The sequence below is a fragment of the Centroberyx gerrardi genome, chromosome 17 (genome assembly GCF_048128805.1).
Source record: "Centroberyx gerrardi isolate f3 chromosome 17, fCenGer3.hap1.cur.20231027, whole genome shotgun sequence".
Classification (NCBI taxonomy): domain Eukaryota; kingdom Metazoa; phylum Chordata; class Actinopteri; order Beryciformes; family Berycidae; genus Centroberyx; species Centroberyx gerrardi.
Window position 1 is genome coordinate 4,759,430 of NC_136013.1, and position 16,699 is coordinate 4,776,128.

A 16,699-nucleotide genomic window follows, 5' to 3' on the forward strand; every position below is an offset into this window, starting at 1 on the left:
ATTACTATTGCATGTTATGCATCAAATACCACCTGAAATCTCAAGGATCTACCTGCTAACCTAGAATCAGTTTTGTCTTTCCAGTGATTATGAAGCTATATCACAGACCTTTTAACCCCATATGAGCCAGATCATAGCCTGGTTAAATCGGTTCTTTCCCATCTGGGCTCCTAGACTTTGGGTTGACCTGAAGCTAAATCTGTATCATCTTAAGTTACTTCTTAAAACTCATTTAATGCTTCTATGAAATTACCATTTGACTCTTGCCTTGCTTTTATATTCCTTACCGTGCTGTTGATTTTATGTATTTTGTTTATCCTTCATAAAAAGCTTTGTAGCTGTGTTTTTAGAAGTATTATATAAATAATAAATAAAGACTGATATTATTATGATGATTATGAACATTATGGTGGAGGGGGTTGAAGAGGAGTTTGTGATCAGCACTCCCACTCTGTGAAGCTTAATACATACAGTGACAGCCAATTTGCATCTATTCTGCATCAGCACTGCAGGCAGGAGTTTCCAAACCAAATTTACCAAATGTCATGACATTCAGCCAACCAGATTTTTGAGATATAAATTGATGGCATTTTTGGCACACCCAATATCCTTTACACACATGATGGTTAGACTATATTACTTTTTTCCAGAACATGTGCAGCAAATATCATCATGACTTCTGATCATCACATATTGCAAGATCTTCCAAACAGTTTCCCTTGGGTATAGAGCTCAGTCGGCTCTATCACGGTCATTTATAGAAACATATGCAACTCTTTTGCAGCAAAATGACAACACTAACGTCTCTGTCGGTGCTGCCGTATGTTTGTCGCATGTTTTAATTGCTTTTAGTTGTGTCCTTTTTGTTGCTGATGTCATTTGTCATGCTGTTTGCTGTCTCCAATTCCTTATGTGTGTCCATCTAGCTTATGCCTGTGCTACTTCAACATGATTGTTTTTATTGTGTTTTCTGTCGCCTTCTTGTCTTATCTCCCTGATTTATTTATTTTTTTGTCCCCTTTCCCCTCATTCCCTATCAAGAGGCCTTTTATGCCTCTTTCCAGGCCGCCATTGTAAAGAAGAATGTGTGGTTCTTCTTGGTTAAATAAAGGTTAAATGAATAAAATCAAAATAGAACAGCAGTGAAGCAGGAGTGCAGCATGTGGGATCTCTTAAAGTGGGATTTCCTGTTGTTGTTTACATCTGTACTGATCCTGAACTTACTTAACCTGCTGCCTCAAACAGACCTCAGATGACCAGGAGAGTGTGAGGTCCTGTCTGCCTCCAGAGCGACTGATGGGAGGAATAGAGCCGGTTAATGTTGCCGCTGCTGCTGTGAGTGATGAAGAGCTGAATCCTGCAACAACTCACATGTGAGAAAAATCAATAAATAGTGAAGAATTTCCCCCTCGCTGTTCTGAGGAAAGTGGGGCCGCCTTCACTGAATATCTAGGCTTTATAGTATATCCCAGGTCTATTCATTGACAAACAGTTGGCTAATTTACACTCGGTAATGGAATTTATCTTTCCACCTATCCCTCCAATGGTAGATGCAGACATACATTTTCCAATATACCTGCATTTCCTAAGACAGACCAGAGTGCAGGTTTGTAAGCGAAGCAGCAAGAGGCTCCCTGCCTTGCTCATGGGCACTTCTGCACTGTAGTTGGGCAAAATATACATCCTCCAGTATAGCTCAAATACGAAATACACCAGGGAGAGATATTGTTCACAAGACATTTTTTATTTTGATTCAAAAGATTTGTGTTCCGATCAGCTCTAGTAAACTTGGGGAAAGCATATATATCTTCTCCTGGCCCGAAGATATCTTTATATATTACAGTGGCTCTCATATGACAAACCAGTGAATTTGTGAGCCTACTGGCCACTGCATCAGATGGACTATTTTTACTTTTTTTTACCGTTATTTATCCAGTTTTACTGAGCATGCATGTTTTCTTCCAGCAGGCAGTTTTCTTCCACCTGGCCCACCCAAGGTTTATAAAAAAAATTTCCCCTAACATGGTTTTTCTTGGGAGTTTTTCCTTATACGCTTGTAGGGTCTAAGGCTGGTGGAGGCAGGTATTTTAGGCTATGTAGAATAGGCAGGCTGTTATGTCTTGCTAGAATCTGCTTTTGTGTGTCTTGTGCTTTTCCTGATGTTGACTATTGATTGTAGGCTCATTCCCTGTAGAGTCCTTTGAGATATGCATGTGATAAAGGGCTATAGAACGAAACAAACTTAAACTTCAGCAGCTGCTTCACATTCATCCAGTTACAGACCTTCATACCTGGGAGCTGCCTATAAGTCACTGGAGCAGCTGGAGGCAGAGTGCCTTGCTCAAGAGCACCAGGGTGGTTGTTGGAGGAGGGGAGAGCATCACTCGTTCACTTTCCCTGCCCAGATTTCCCCAGCTGCTCCGAGGATTCAAAACCGACAGCCTTCCAGTTAGAAGCCCGCGTCTCTAACCTTTGGGCTGCTGCCGCCCACATACGGCATGAAATACTATTTATGGGTCGATTTGGGCTGACAGACAAATGCTTCTCTTTGTTCTTGGGGATTTCTTGGTGGGTATTTTGACAGAGGCACTTGAGATTTTCCACTCAGGTAAAGACTGAGTAAACAGACCGGCTCTGAAGTGGCGACCAAAGGAGAGAGAGCAGCCACATGGTCCTCCATCAAAGTTGAAGTGCAGTGAGTGTTTTTACATCAGTAGTGAAGAAGTAGCTGAAAAGACGGGTAATGCAGCCAGCATTATTAAGGCATTTCTCCTCCCAACATCAATAATACTTTCTTCCCCTGGTCAAACTCAGCTCCCTCCTCTCTCATCTCCTCCCACCTGAAACTCTCTCTTCTCACTGTCAAAAACTCCCTCCTCTAATACTGAATTCATCCTTTACTCTGTCTGTCCTCCACTTGGCTTATCTCCTCTTCCAAAACTAATATACCTGCATCACTATACACATATTTAATATTCACAGCACACAGAGAGATACTGAATGACCAGAAAAAGGTTTTACTCTCTTGGCTTTTGGACTGTAATATTAAACATCATGCGTAGCAAATATTTTGACTTCCACTCAGTCAGGTTATCACCGTCCTCAAAATTGAATTTGTTCCTAAATTTAAATTGCCCATTGTGGCCGTATAGATATCATGAATCTGTCAATAACTTTTGATGGGAGAAGAATCTAAGAGGAGGCAATAATGAGGTTTGAGAATGAATTTGTTTTGGAGCGGGTAAGAAACCGGGTTTTGATGGGCGAGTCGAGGGTTTTGTCAGTTCAAAGAAACCAAGTTTAGGAGACGAAAACAAAGGGAGTTTGGGAGGAAATTGGCTCTAGTGAAAGAATCCTTATTTCAAAGAGCGAGTTTTCTCAGTGGAAAGCAAAACATTTTATTGTTGCCAAGAGGGAGTTTTGGAAGCAGAACGAGGTGATTTTGCCAGAGGAATGAAGCAGGTTTTATGGGTAAATGTCCTAAAATCCTCACTGTATCCAATGAGGAGCAGGACATGCAGCGACTCCTCCACCTGTCACGGTTGAGTTACATCCAGACCTGCATCAAACAGCATTTACAAATAATTCTAAATGTTTGTTTTAACCTGCTTGGACTCCCAGATGGGTGGGGTGCTTACCAATGAATGCCAGAAACTTTTTGAGTAAATGTAGTATTGCACAACTTATCTGATGCTATCTGGATTATCCTGATGCAGCAAACCACACACAGTGCTCTAAGTCTATTTAAAGGACTAAAAAATAATAACTAACAAAACTATTTGACCAGGGTCTGATTATGTGCGTGGTAACTGGCCTGATTGACAGGTCTGCTATTTTCCCACTTAGAGAGGCGAGTATCATTTGTATACATGTGACCTTAACTACACTGCAAGTCCATGTCTGTAGATACAAATCCTCGCACTGCATCCATGCAAATCAAAGTGCAGGGAGTGTGTATGGTTGGCCGACTTGGTTTGCACATGTTATCAGGGCTCAGTGACATTTCACCCACACAGCAGCGAGTTATGATGGACGTTTGATAATCTGGTAACACCCGGATAGACTGAAGTAGTTTTTTTTTTGTTGTCTTTTCTAATATTTCATCTTCTCTTCCCCGAATTCCCATTCCTGTAAACACAAGTCTTCATGTTTGCTTTCAGAAACAGTGAATATGGGACTACAGCCACCAGCTGAAGCCTGCAGCGCCATCTGTTGGGCATCACTGGTAACTGCAGTTAGAAATTTGACTCGTCACTCCTGTTTGGAGAGGCAGAGTCATCCTACAGGCAGACATCTCTCTTTACGTCAGACTCACTGAGACTTGAAGACCTTTTCCATGCTTTGGAGGCTAATATGGTGCACATCGCCTATTATTTTCCAATGCGACACAAGCCTATATGGGGCAGTGAGGCTGCCTGACACCTCTTGACGTCCCCTAATCGCATGAGGGGACAAAACCTATTCCAGAGTCATAAAGGCATCTTAGAGGCTCTAAACGAGGGGCTGAAATCTTTAGCAATATTTTTTGCCAAACTAATCTGTCTAATTAAGTTATTATCCCCGCCAATCAAGAGGAGAACAGAGAGATTTCTATAGAGCGAGATGAACCCCGAGCTTAGGACCTCATCAAAGGCAGATTCCTCAGCTATTCCTCATCTATTCTGGGAGCAGAGCTGTCAATCATCTCCTCATCAGCCGCAAAGATTCATATCAGAGGCCTGAGGCTGGCACCGACAGCTGTTACATAACCACAGCTAATCCACCTTGTAAGATGGAGCGCTGTGATTGAACACACACGTGCACACACACACACACACACACACACACACACTGGTAGACAATAAGGGACACCAGCTGCCACACAGGCCACTTTCTATGGGGCCAAGAGAAACAGACAGAGCCGGCCTGAGATGGATCCAGTTCAAGCACCAAAGTGCAAATGGCCTACTTAGAGTTTAAACTGGGTAATTAGATACCTAATCAGGGCTCACATTCTCAGCCCTGCTGGACGTAATGAAATGCCCGGCTCCTGTCCTTCTACGTGACACGCCAGAGTCACAGGGGCACCGCAGCTGTGACGGCCCAGACTGCAAAACATACATACATGTCACATCGAAACATGTCAAGAGATGTGTTTTAAAAAGAATCCGTCAAGAACTCCAAATCCAAAAGAGGCCAACTGATGCAAGAAAAGTACTGACAACTTCACTTTTGCATCAGTTGGCCTCTTTTGGATTTCTTCCTTTTTATTTTCATCATCACTTTATGTTCTTGCTGGATTATTTTTGCCTATATTTTTAATCCAAGCACCTGAGACAAACATACTTTATCATTGGACTTTTCTTAGAGTACAGACATCTCTCACTTGCTCTAAGATGATATGTTTAAAAATGTACAAAAATTGGCCAAAAATGTACTTGTACTTGTAGATAATGTTCATCTAAAATATATTCTGATATACGTTTGATATATGTTTGATATACCTGCAGTTGTCAATGCTGCATAGGAAAAGAATGTATTTACACTGTTCAAAATATATTTAAAAGTTTTCAAATACATGTTTTTTGCCAATTTTTGTATATTCTGGTCATAAAGCGTTGTAATTTGGTTAAAACAACAAACCGGCCAATGATCAGAATAAAGAAGATGATTGGAGCTGATTGATTGGAGCATTTCATGTGTTGTTAAAGGACCTTTGTAGAACCATTTGACCATGTTACTAAAGAGAACCTCTCTAAAAGGATTCTGCAAAGGTACAGGACCAAAGAACCATTTTCTGGTGCTATGTAGAACCCTTTTTGTGAAGAGACTGTAGCGGGCCAGGTGTTTGTTTACAGCTGTGATATAATGACAAAGTCGCTGATGCTCAGTTTAGTTGAAGACAATTAGCGCACTTGAGAAATCATTAGGAAATTCAAGTTTCTACCTTCCATATGATCATCATCCTCTAAAATGTATATTATCTTCTGTGTTATTACACAGCCTGTGAGCAGCAGCTGTGGGGGGGGGGGGTGGGGGGTAGTTCTGTGAATACTGGTGATACTGGTGTTACTGGGCTTTATGTGAATCCAAATATTTAGGCTGTGTGGAGGAGATCAGGTATCCGCCGGGGGCCCAAAGCGCCGTAATGACTTTTTATCTGGAGGGAACAGGATCATGGACACAGACTGAGCCAGAGGGTTCGGGTCAGGACAGAGGGGTGAACGGGCCAGAGTGAAATCTACAAAACCCAATGGCTCCAAATGTTTCCTAAGAAAATGTTCAATAAGCCAATATTTCTCACTTCGTCTCTCACTGTACTCTCTGAAAACCTTGACACACCCGAGGGAGGGGGACTCCTCTGCTCTCCTTTAAAGGAATGAACCAAGTTTTGGGGAAATTGGTCAACTTACCTGTTAAGTGATGAGAACATGGACACCAAAATCATCCATGTGTCCCTGGTAGCTCTTTGGCTCCAGACAGTGCTCCATGCTAACACTTTAGCATACACTATGCTCAGTGATAGTTTTTATCCAAAGTAAGAATAGACGTTCTAGTAAAAAAAAGTTGTGTTTTTTATTACATGGCCTGTAAAATTAAATTGGCCATAAATTAAAAAAAAAAAAAAAAAGATCATTAACTCAAATTAGCTGATGTAGCCAGGTTTATTTTTGGAACTATTTCAGGTGCACATCACCCACCACCATCACCTCCTATCCCTATGGAAACAGGGAAAGTAGTTCCTGGTAAATAAAAACAGTATGTTGTTTTTATATCATATTTTATGTGAAATTTATCAATCTCCTTCTCAAAACTGCCAGACTTAGTCACATGTCATTTTAAATTACTTACTGTTTAGCTTTAGAGCTGCTACAAGTTCTCATTTTCTCAGTTTTGAGATAATGCTAGTCGCCTACTATCACTCAACTGAGCGTACGCTAAAGTGTTAGCATGCAGCACCGGAGGCAAAGATCTACCAGGGAAACATGGATGATTTTGGTGTTACACAGGATTCCCTCTTCTCCCAAGATAGGCTTATAGGCCTATCTTTGACTCCAGTGCATGTTTTAGTAGTAGCAGAATCAACCCTATACCTATACTCAGATTCAACCTCATGCATTTCTTCAGTTCAACACTTTTGCTGCCATATTTGCAGTTCTGCCTTCCTTCACCGTCCATCACTACATTGAAAATGTATGTTTGACTTCATTAAAAGTCACTGTAAATCCAAATGGGTTAAGTATTCCAATAAAATAATCTTTATTCCAACCATGAGGCTGATATCCTAAGTAATGTCAGCTTGGGTAGTTATGGAAATTCCAAGCAGATCTGTTAAATTCAGTGTGTGTGTGTGTGTGTGTGTGTGTGTGTGTGTGTGTGTGACGTACATGAGTGTTATCCTATCTAAACAGGACCAGAGATTAATTCAGCGCCAAACCACAGAGCCAACAGAGCAGCCGACTCCCAGCCTGCCCCGCACTCTCCTGCTGCGTTCAAGTGCTCCTCGTAAAAACTGCCACTTCCGAGATGTTGTCCGCATGCACGCGCTTATGGTCAGAATAGAAATGATAACATAATGGTAAGAAAAGTAGTTTTAGTAGCACAGAACTTTTGAGACAGTTTGTATTTCAGTCTTAAAGGAATAGTTCACCCCAAAACTCACCCTCATGTCAGTGGAGACACTGGTGAAGTTTGTATGTCTACGTAACACACAGCAGTTGGCTAGCGCAGCTCCATGTCGGCATTCTCCAAAACAACTGAAGTGGCTGGGGATTGGTAGCCTGGTGAGACCATCCTGATCACGTGACCTCACATTTTGTTTCGCTCCACGGATCAGTCTGGACTTCCAGCCGCCCACATCGATTTCAGTGGGCGGGAGTACTTGCCTTGACAGACAAACTCCTTCAGCCAATCAGCGAATCCAAATTCAAATCCAGTCGGAAGAACGGCGAAAACGTCTTTTCCGCCGAGAAACTCCGCTAGTGCATACTCTTGTTCTTGTTTAATTGTTGTTATTGAGTCTATTTCTGCAATAACTGCACTTACGGCTGTGTTTACTCTACTAACGTTAACGTTAACGCTCGTTGCTTCGGGAGACGCCATTGCTGTTTTGCCAGCGGCGGCCTGTATTTCACGTCATCAACTACGACGCAGTCCCTGATTGGCCCGGTTACATTGTAATTTCAGGAAATCGATGTGGGCGGCTAGAAGTCCAGACTGATCCGTGGAGCGAAACAGAATGTGAGGTCACGTGATCAGGATGGTCTTACCAGGCTAGGGGATTGGTTCCAAAAAGGGCAAAAAATTACCATAAAATTACTCCAAACAGCTTGTGCAGCATAGTCCAAGTGTGCTGATGCCAAACGATCACACTGTGAGTCCAAAATATCTATATTTATATTTGTATTTAGCACAATTCTTCCCTAAAACCGTTTCTTACTGTAAGTCTTCACTAAAAAGTTTTGATTTGTCACTTCCAACAAGTTTTCCTGCCAGTGACAACCATGGAAGTATTATATAATCAACACTAGACACCAGAATTGGGCAAACGTGTGTAGTTCTAAATTAGGCGGGATGAGATGCTCTTCTCTGTTGCAGCACTACTTTGTGATTTAGGCTGATAAGACAATCTGTGTTTTATGTAAAAATCGTACCTATAGTGTAGCTTTAATCAAAGGGTGAAAATAGAAACATGCAACAATACTAATTGTTTACAGAGAATACATAGCCTAAGCAATAACATAAAGCAGCCTACATCACTTTTATCATCAATACTGACACAACTTCCATGCTATTCTCTATTTTTCCCACACCACATAAACATCACATCTTGGCAACTCGGGTATCATAGAAAATGTCCACATTTTCTCAGATATATTTACCACTTTGTTGGGTCCTTCAAGTGCGCTGAACTCTAAATTCCCGACAGCACCTGAAGGCAGCATCTGTCCTCCGGACGCGCGCCGCCTCGGCGCAGCCAACACTTGTCCTGAACAGCTGGCAGAAAGCGGCGTGTTTTTCTTTCTGGGCTTAATAATACGGTGTTGGTTTACCAGCTCTGGGGATGTGGGCTCTCCCTTTGTAACGCTTAACCAGGAGCTTAGTGGTCTTTGTCCGATTTATATTTTAATTATCTGCTAAACTGCGGTGGAGGGCCGTGTGGGAAAGCGCGGCGGTCTGACCTCAGGACCTGTCAATCATTCAGTAAGGAGGAGGATTTTACATTCATGTGCAGCAGCATGAACAGCGTTGTCTATGGATACCTGGTTATCTTTTTGACTCATAAATAGAGGAATATCTTATGTTTTAGTATTTCAAATATACATTATTCAGTCAAGGCCCATATTTCCCTTCTGATAGTAGAAGGACTAAACTCAAAAGTTAAATGATTCTGTGCACAAGATCCTCTTAATGAGGCATTTGTTCTACTAAAATATTGACTTTGTTTGGTTTCTAATGTAAATACCTACAAATCAGCAGCAAATGGTGATCTAATATAGTCTTACAGCCTATTAGCTATCAGTACCATCAGTATAAGTTTGTATTTGACGCCATCTGTTGGCGATGTAATCCATCCCAGTCGTCTGCACTCAAAAAGCAGGATGCATGTTCTCAAGGATGTTTTTCATTCAGGGGAAGAGGAAATCTTAATTTTATCACATGTCAAAATGTCGTCAAATTCTTTAAAAAGCATCAGCATCCCATTTCTGAAGTGCGGACCACACTACTTAATTTTCCAGCTTCCAGATTGAATCCATGCAAAAGCTCTGAGCTCTATAGTAAATTTTGGTTTTGTTAACTATTATCGCAATTTTTGAAAATGTAATTTTAATCTTCTTCTTCTTCGTCTGAGGTCTGAAGTGCTTGTAAAATACTAAGCGGGCATTTCCTCTTTAAAAATCCCCTCCTTCCCCTTTGCTGGTCTTGGAGGAACTTAAGGTGATGACTATTTTTTTCCCCAGGACGGGTATTTATCATGTTTTTCCTAGATAAAGTGTTTTGGAATAAAACACTTCATTAAAAGCACTTCATTCATATAAAGTAAGATGTCCAACATTTGAAAAGAGTGACAGCTACTGTAAGACAATGATCGATAAAACAAAATTAGAACTATGATTGCACTTTTTAATGGATTGTAGATACAGTAGGCTAATTTAAGATCTTGGTTGACTAAATGAAAACACTTTTACAGACTAGATCCTCCATATTTTAGAGATATTGAAGTATTAACTTCAGGTAATGACTTTTATTTCTAAAACCAATAGCATTTTAGCATATTAACTCTTCATTTGTCTTATTCAAACGACTTTTTTCATTCCCTCTCCTTCTTTTCCTCTCACTTAATACTTTTACTTAACACTTTTCTGTCCCCCAGGAAGACTATAGCAGTCATCTCAGTGGCAGCTAATACAGATCATAATAAAAAAAAAACAAGTGAAAAAAGAAAGACACAAAATGCTTCACACAATCTGCATTTCTCAACGGCTCCCAACTCAAAGGAAACCCTCTCCTGCTGTCTGTTTGTGATGAATACTAAGTAACGGCCAGATGATTTGTCCTTGTGTTTGTCCTCCTCTGATACTTCCTCTCTCGGCCACACACACACACACACACACACACACACACACACTCACGAAGAGGCTAATCTGCTCTGAATGAAGACATCCAGTCACAGCGAGAAACACTCAGACATGTGTGCTATTGTCCCTGAGTCAATACAGGCTCATCACCTCTTATATCAGCAGTGAGAATGTTTCCAAAATGCTATAGGGGAGAGCGGGGCAAGTTGTCACATGGGTAAGTTGGGATTTATTTCGGAAATGAAATATTTTAGAGGCAAAAGTCCAATTACACAAATGTTTACTTTCCTAATAAGAGGTTACCTATGTTGAATACAAACACTCTAACATAAAAACGTGGGGTAAGTTGTCACACGTTGTCAAGTGGCATTTCATCAGTAATCACTTTTGCTTCCAGTAAATTATTCAAAATGTAACTGCCATTTTTTAGAGAAGATCTTAATCTGGTTATGAAAATATATATTGTATCTCAATAGTAAGGCACTCCGGAGAAATACACCAATGAGTAAAAAAGTGTGACAACATGCCCTGGTCTCCCCTATTAGCGTTCAAAGGCTGAGTCGAAGGCCTTCCTTGGCCAATTACTGATTCTGATTTGTTTCTTTCATTTCTTTAACCTTTATTTAGTCCATGTGGCCTTCAACAGTCTCTTTTCCAAGGGAGACTCTGGCCAAGACGGCAGTGTAACGCTGCATTATAAATAGAACGAGAAAGAAAGAGAGATAAAGGAAGAGAGGAGAGACAGACGAGCCTCCCTGTAGTCTTTAAGGGATTGAACTAATACAGTGGAACAAAAGAGAGAGGGAGATCCAAGTGGGCCGAGTGGTTTGAGTTTAACGGACCCCGTCGACGGGGCCCTGCGCCTGTTTGATGTCCCCGGGGAACGGAGAAATCATGTAAGCCCCCTGTAATTTACTGTTTGGGGTTGCCGGGGTAGGGCTAATTCCCATGAGCCTCTGCTCCCAGTGTTTTTATAAAGTCAGGATTTGTAAAGCTGCTCTCGTTGACCCCCTGCAGATGGGACAGAAAAGCACCGTGCTCCCCCTCAAGACCCTGCATGTGTGTGTATAAGTGTGTGTGTGTGTGTGTGTGTGTGTGTGTGTGTGTGTGTGTGTGTGTGTGTGTGTGTGTGTGTGTGTATAAGATACTTAAATGCCTGGAGAAGAGGGCATTTTTTTGGAAACACTTCACAAATATGGTATTAAAATGTTATTAGGTGTCTACAAAGTTTTCTTTCTTAAAGTAATAATCGATGACATTTTAATATAAATGAATGTTTGTTGTGCTACTCTCTATCTCCGGTTGATAGCCTACAACAGAGTAGTGATTCAACCTACTCAGTTCATAAAGCTTTTCCATTTTCTGTTCTAAACAGCCGGTGTCTGGTAGGTCTTTCCTGGGAAAAATCCTCTGCCGCACAGGAAGTGGTGCGTTTTATGTTTCCAGCAGCAGCAGCAACAGCGGTTTGTTTGTAATAAACAGAAGAAGAACTGGGTAGTTAGCATGAGCAGCGATAGCCACCATGGCTGAACAGACAAAGAAAAGAGCGCCACCTACAGAAACTCAAACTTCACCAACAGAAAATTAAAGGAAAAAGACGTCACAGTCCCGCCCACACTGTTTGATTGACAGTTGATCTTTGGGAAGTGCAGTGCAGAAACACCAAACACCAAAGATGGAGACAAAATAAGTAAAAAAAAAAAAAAATCTCACAGATTACCACTTAAAGCACTTTAATTACCATTTTTAGCAATTTGGTGTCTGATAGAAGGAGAAGGTCATTCATTACGAGGCTTTCAAATTCAATATTAACTCACAGGTTGTAACCGATGGTCACTGCGATAATATTTGCACTGGTTTTACTAACTAGTGATTTCTGTGTTGCACAGTCAAATATTTTTGGCTAACATTCATTACTCCCAGAAAATCAAGTCTTCCCCCAAACCAACTGTTCAACTGACATGAGTTAATGAAAGTCCAGCATGAATACTAATATTTTTGACCATTTTCTTGCCAAAAAGCTACAAGGATTCAGTGTCTCCTCCAGAAGTTTATTCTTGGCAGGATGGAAAAGTCCCTGAAACCACGTTTAGATCATTACGGGACACTAAAACTCTCCACTGAAACCCATACAAGTGAACTCATGTTAGTTTGAGATAAGACAGAGATAAGATATGATAAGGTATGATGCATCCTATCATTTTAACATCATAAAATCCCTCCGGTCAGGCTGTCTGTCTGAGTCAGACCTGCCTCCACCCTGAGGCCGCGGTCCAGACGTGCCGGGCGAGTCGCCGCGCTTCTTAACTGTCACGGTCAACTGCTGGCTGCTGTGGAGAGGGAAGGTCAGGATTACCAGAGGCTGTTTGCTCTCTGAGGGGGCCTCTAACCCCCCCCCACACCCCCCTCTTCACCCCATCATTGGCCTTCAACCTGCCCTCACAGACCGAGGCCATGATGACCGACCTCCAAATGGACACACTGACCGCTGCTATTGATGGAGTCATGAACTGTGAAAGTCTTTTTTATATCCATTGTGTGAAGTATTACGGTTTTGATCATTCCTCACACTAGAAGAGAGAAGTGTAACGGTAACATTAGCATTAGCAAACAGGAGCATTTGGTCAGATTCAATTCCTCATCTGTTATACTTTGTCAAACTAAATCGATGCAGTTTCTTGTGTGTTAGTAACAAGTGATGTAAATTTCATTATTCTATAGCTTCATCTGATATTGAATATTAATGAATCTTTGGGTATGAATATAGCAAAGCAATTTTATTGTTGCCTGTATCTCCAAAATGTCAACTTTTCATTAACTAAGAAAAACAGCATTGTTTTTAACTTGATAAAAATTCATTTTTGACGTTATCCAATCAAGTTTTGGACTCCACTTCTGTCCCGGCTGTGATTTAGTTCATATCTCAAAGGTTCAGTCAGTTGCTCTTCAAACACTGCTGTGGCTTCATCTATATTGTGATTAACTGGATTGAAGATTCTTCTCCCTCTCACACTGATTGATTGTCTAAGCGAGATGGATCGCAGCTAAACTTGAGTTTTAAAGGCACTTTAAGGCTGGAAAATGACACATTCACCTTTGTAATGCTGGTAAACAAACACCAGGATAAAGAAAAAGCTATATTATGAGTTATGAAGGGCTAGGAAAGCTCTGAAATGCTTATTCTCCACCCACAAATACAACTATTCATGTGTATTCAATATGTGTCTGAATATGAAAATAAACTATGGTCACATGATTTCTGGTTTGGTCACAGCTTGATTGGGTTGAATTTTTTCCTCCAAGTCATTCAAGTCTGTGATTAGCAAAAGAAAACCATAATTTCATAGTTTAATCATTAATCATTAAGCTTGATCGTCATCATCATATGATTTCACAAGTATGTTCCAAATAATTTATGGTTCATTTAGTGTTGAACGTTGCTCATGTAGCCCGTTTTTTTTTTTTTTAAAGTATGTGTTATTTTCCCCAGTGTGTGAAAATGACACTGGTGTGTTATGAGTGTAATCTTGTGCCCATGGAGACTAATTTTGTGAATGAGATTGTTTTCCAATGAGATATTATTATCATGGAATTATGAGAAGCTTATACCATAGAGAAATGCTGTCTATGCTTATGTGAAATTATATTAAAAATGATTTATTGACAAAGTAATAGTATCCTATAAGCTTCTATCATAATTGCCCAGTAGCCATTCGGGGGCTTAATACCACTGAAATGACAACAGGGGCCAGAAATGATGTCCAGTGACCAGACACAACAGCACTAATCTATCTCAGCTGTGTGAAAGTTGATGTTGGAGTCTAATCTGAATCGGTGTGTTTCAGTGGCCAGTGTCAAAGCCAAAGGCGTTTGTCCGTGTGCATTCATTGACAGGATCTCCGCGCTTATTTGTCAACACGACTCGTATCTCTTTGTTAATCTCTGTATCCTCGGCGCTGCCCCTCGCCTATAGACTGATTGATAATTGATCCCTGTTCAAACAGGTCCTCTCGGGCCACAGTTGCCTTTGAATGCCAAGCGAGTCATTCCGTCTTGTCCTTCGCCCGAGCCTAATCCGATAAACGAATGGGAATGAGTGTCGTCCTCTGCTGATGTCCCCCTGTCACTCTCCCATTTATCTCATATTGTTTACTGATGAGGCCGCCGAGGCCTCGCAAAATGAACAGGGTCACTAGACAAAAAGCCTGCTGGGTTTGAAATTAAAAAAAAGAAATAAGGAAATCATGAAGCGTTATTCAAGAGAACCACAATAACCGAAGCAGAAAGACTTAGAATATAAACTAAAATAAGAATAAACAACAAGATGTAATCATATGTGCGTGTTGCATGTATTCATGCGGTGCAGAAGAGCTGTGTTGGTGTTTTCCAGTCCAGCAGGCCTTCATCCAGCCTTGTTTGTCTGCATTAAACTTCTCCTCCACCTCCACAGTGAAGAGGATAGGTCAGTCAGTGATCAGCCCCGGCCCAGAGCAACAGAATTTTATTTGTAAGGCACGACACGGGGAATGACATTTAACTTGTTATTATTTCCAGGAGAAGATTAATGATAAATTGTCCATTATTTTTCCTTAAAAGTGAAAGATAAGGCCGCAGTCATTTGCCCTAAAGCCAGAGTGCCACCACTATGCAAAATGACAGCCAATTATCGGGGCCTAGTTTGGGATAATGACTTTACAATGAATCTTTTGATTGAAATGTAACTGGGTTGGCCCTGGGCAAAGAGCAAAAAAAAAAAAAAAAAAATGAATAGAAAAGTTACAGAAACAATGAGCACTATATAACAGTGTTCATCTCTCTCTCCTCTCTCTCTGTGGGTCTCTCTCCCTCTCTCTCTCTCTCTCTCCCTCCCTCTCTCTCCACTCCTCTTTACAAATAGCTATAGGAGAAAGCGAGAGATATGCATATATTGATGAAAAAATTATTAAGTCGCAGAGCGCTCGCAGCAAACATAAATTAGCATATTCAGGGTAAATATGCAGACTATTTACGATAATAAGACCGGATTATTCAATTCAATGAATGTTAAATAGATGAGGAAATGGTATGTGTCTTATCTAGTCGAGGCTTCTATTCATTTTAATCGCTTCCCAATTGAACTCTTCATTTTATTCTCTCCGAGTTATTGTTCCCATTCCAGCCGCGGCGGCACCTATGGGTCCGGGGAGATTTCCGCCGGTCACGTGGTTTAAGTGGCATTCACCTTATTCTCGGCGGAAATGGAGAAAGTCGACGTCACCCCGGGGCCAGCATCATGATAAGCCCCTTTTCATTATGCACAGCGGCCGATGGAGAACAAGATTACCCCAGACTTGTATGCATAAAGGCGAGAACATACAAGTCATCTCGATTAAATAAAAAACGGCATTTTCCTCGGCACAGGTCCATAAACAAAACGCATTTGGTTTCTTATTGTATCGCATTAAAACTTCAACTTTAATCAGTTTGACCGTGTGTGAGTGTGTGTGTGTGTGTGTGTGTGTGTGTGTGTGATTGTGTGCATGTGTTTCTAGGTGTGTGTCTGTTTGTTAATGTCTTTCTGACATGCATGCACACACAGAAACACATACAAACACACACACACACACACACACACACACACACAAACATGCACAAGACTACATCGCAGTAACAGCTGCAGGCTTTTCTTCCCTTCTGCCAATCTCCTAAAAAAAAAAAACAACAACCTGAAAGACAAATTTGAACTAGCCTAATGATTAATCAGCTTGATAAAAAAAAAAAAAGCCTAATAGTCAATACCTGGCAACCCTTCCCTAACATTATGACACATTATGACAGCGGTGCTTGAGGTCTTGGAGAGGATTGAGGAGGCTCCTCATGGCAAAATGAAGTGTGATTTGATTTCATTAATAATTCAAGATGGCTGTCAAAAGGGGAGATCCCTGGATGAGACAGATAGGAGTCAGGGTGGCGAGGATGTCAGAGACTCCAGGTTACATCACACATCATGTGTCCAACATCATGAGAAGTGAGGTCACACCAGGATATATCTGCTTGTCAATGGGCTGATATTGGCTTTTTTTAAATTAAATATCATTCATTTTCTTGGCACATTTTATTTATTCATTTAATTCTTCATTTAAAGGCTGAAAGTATCCCAG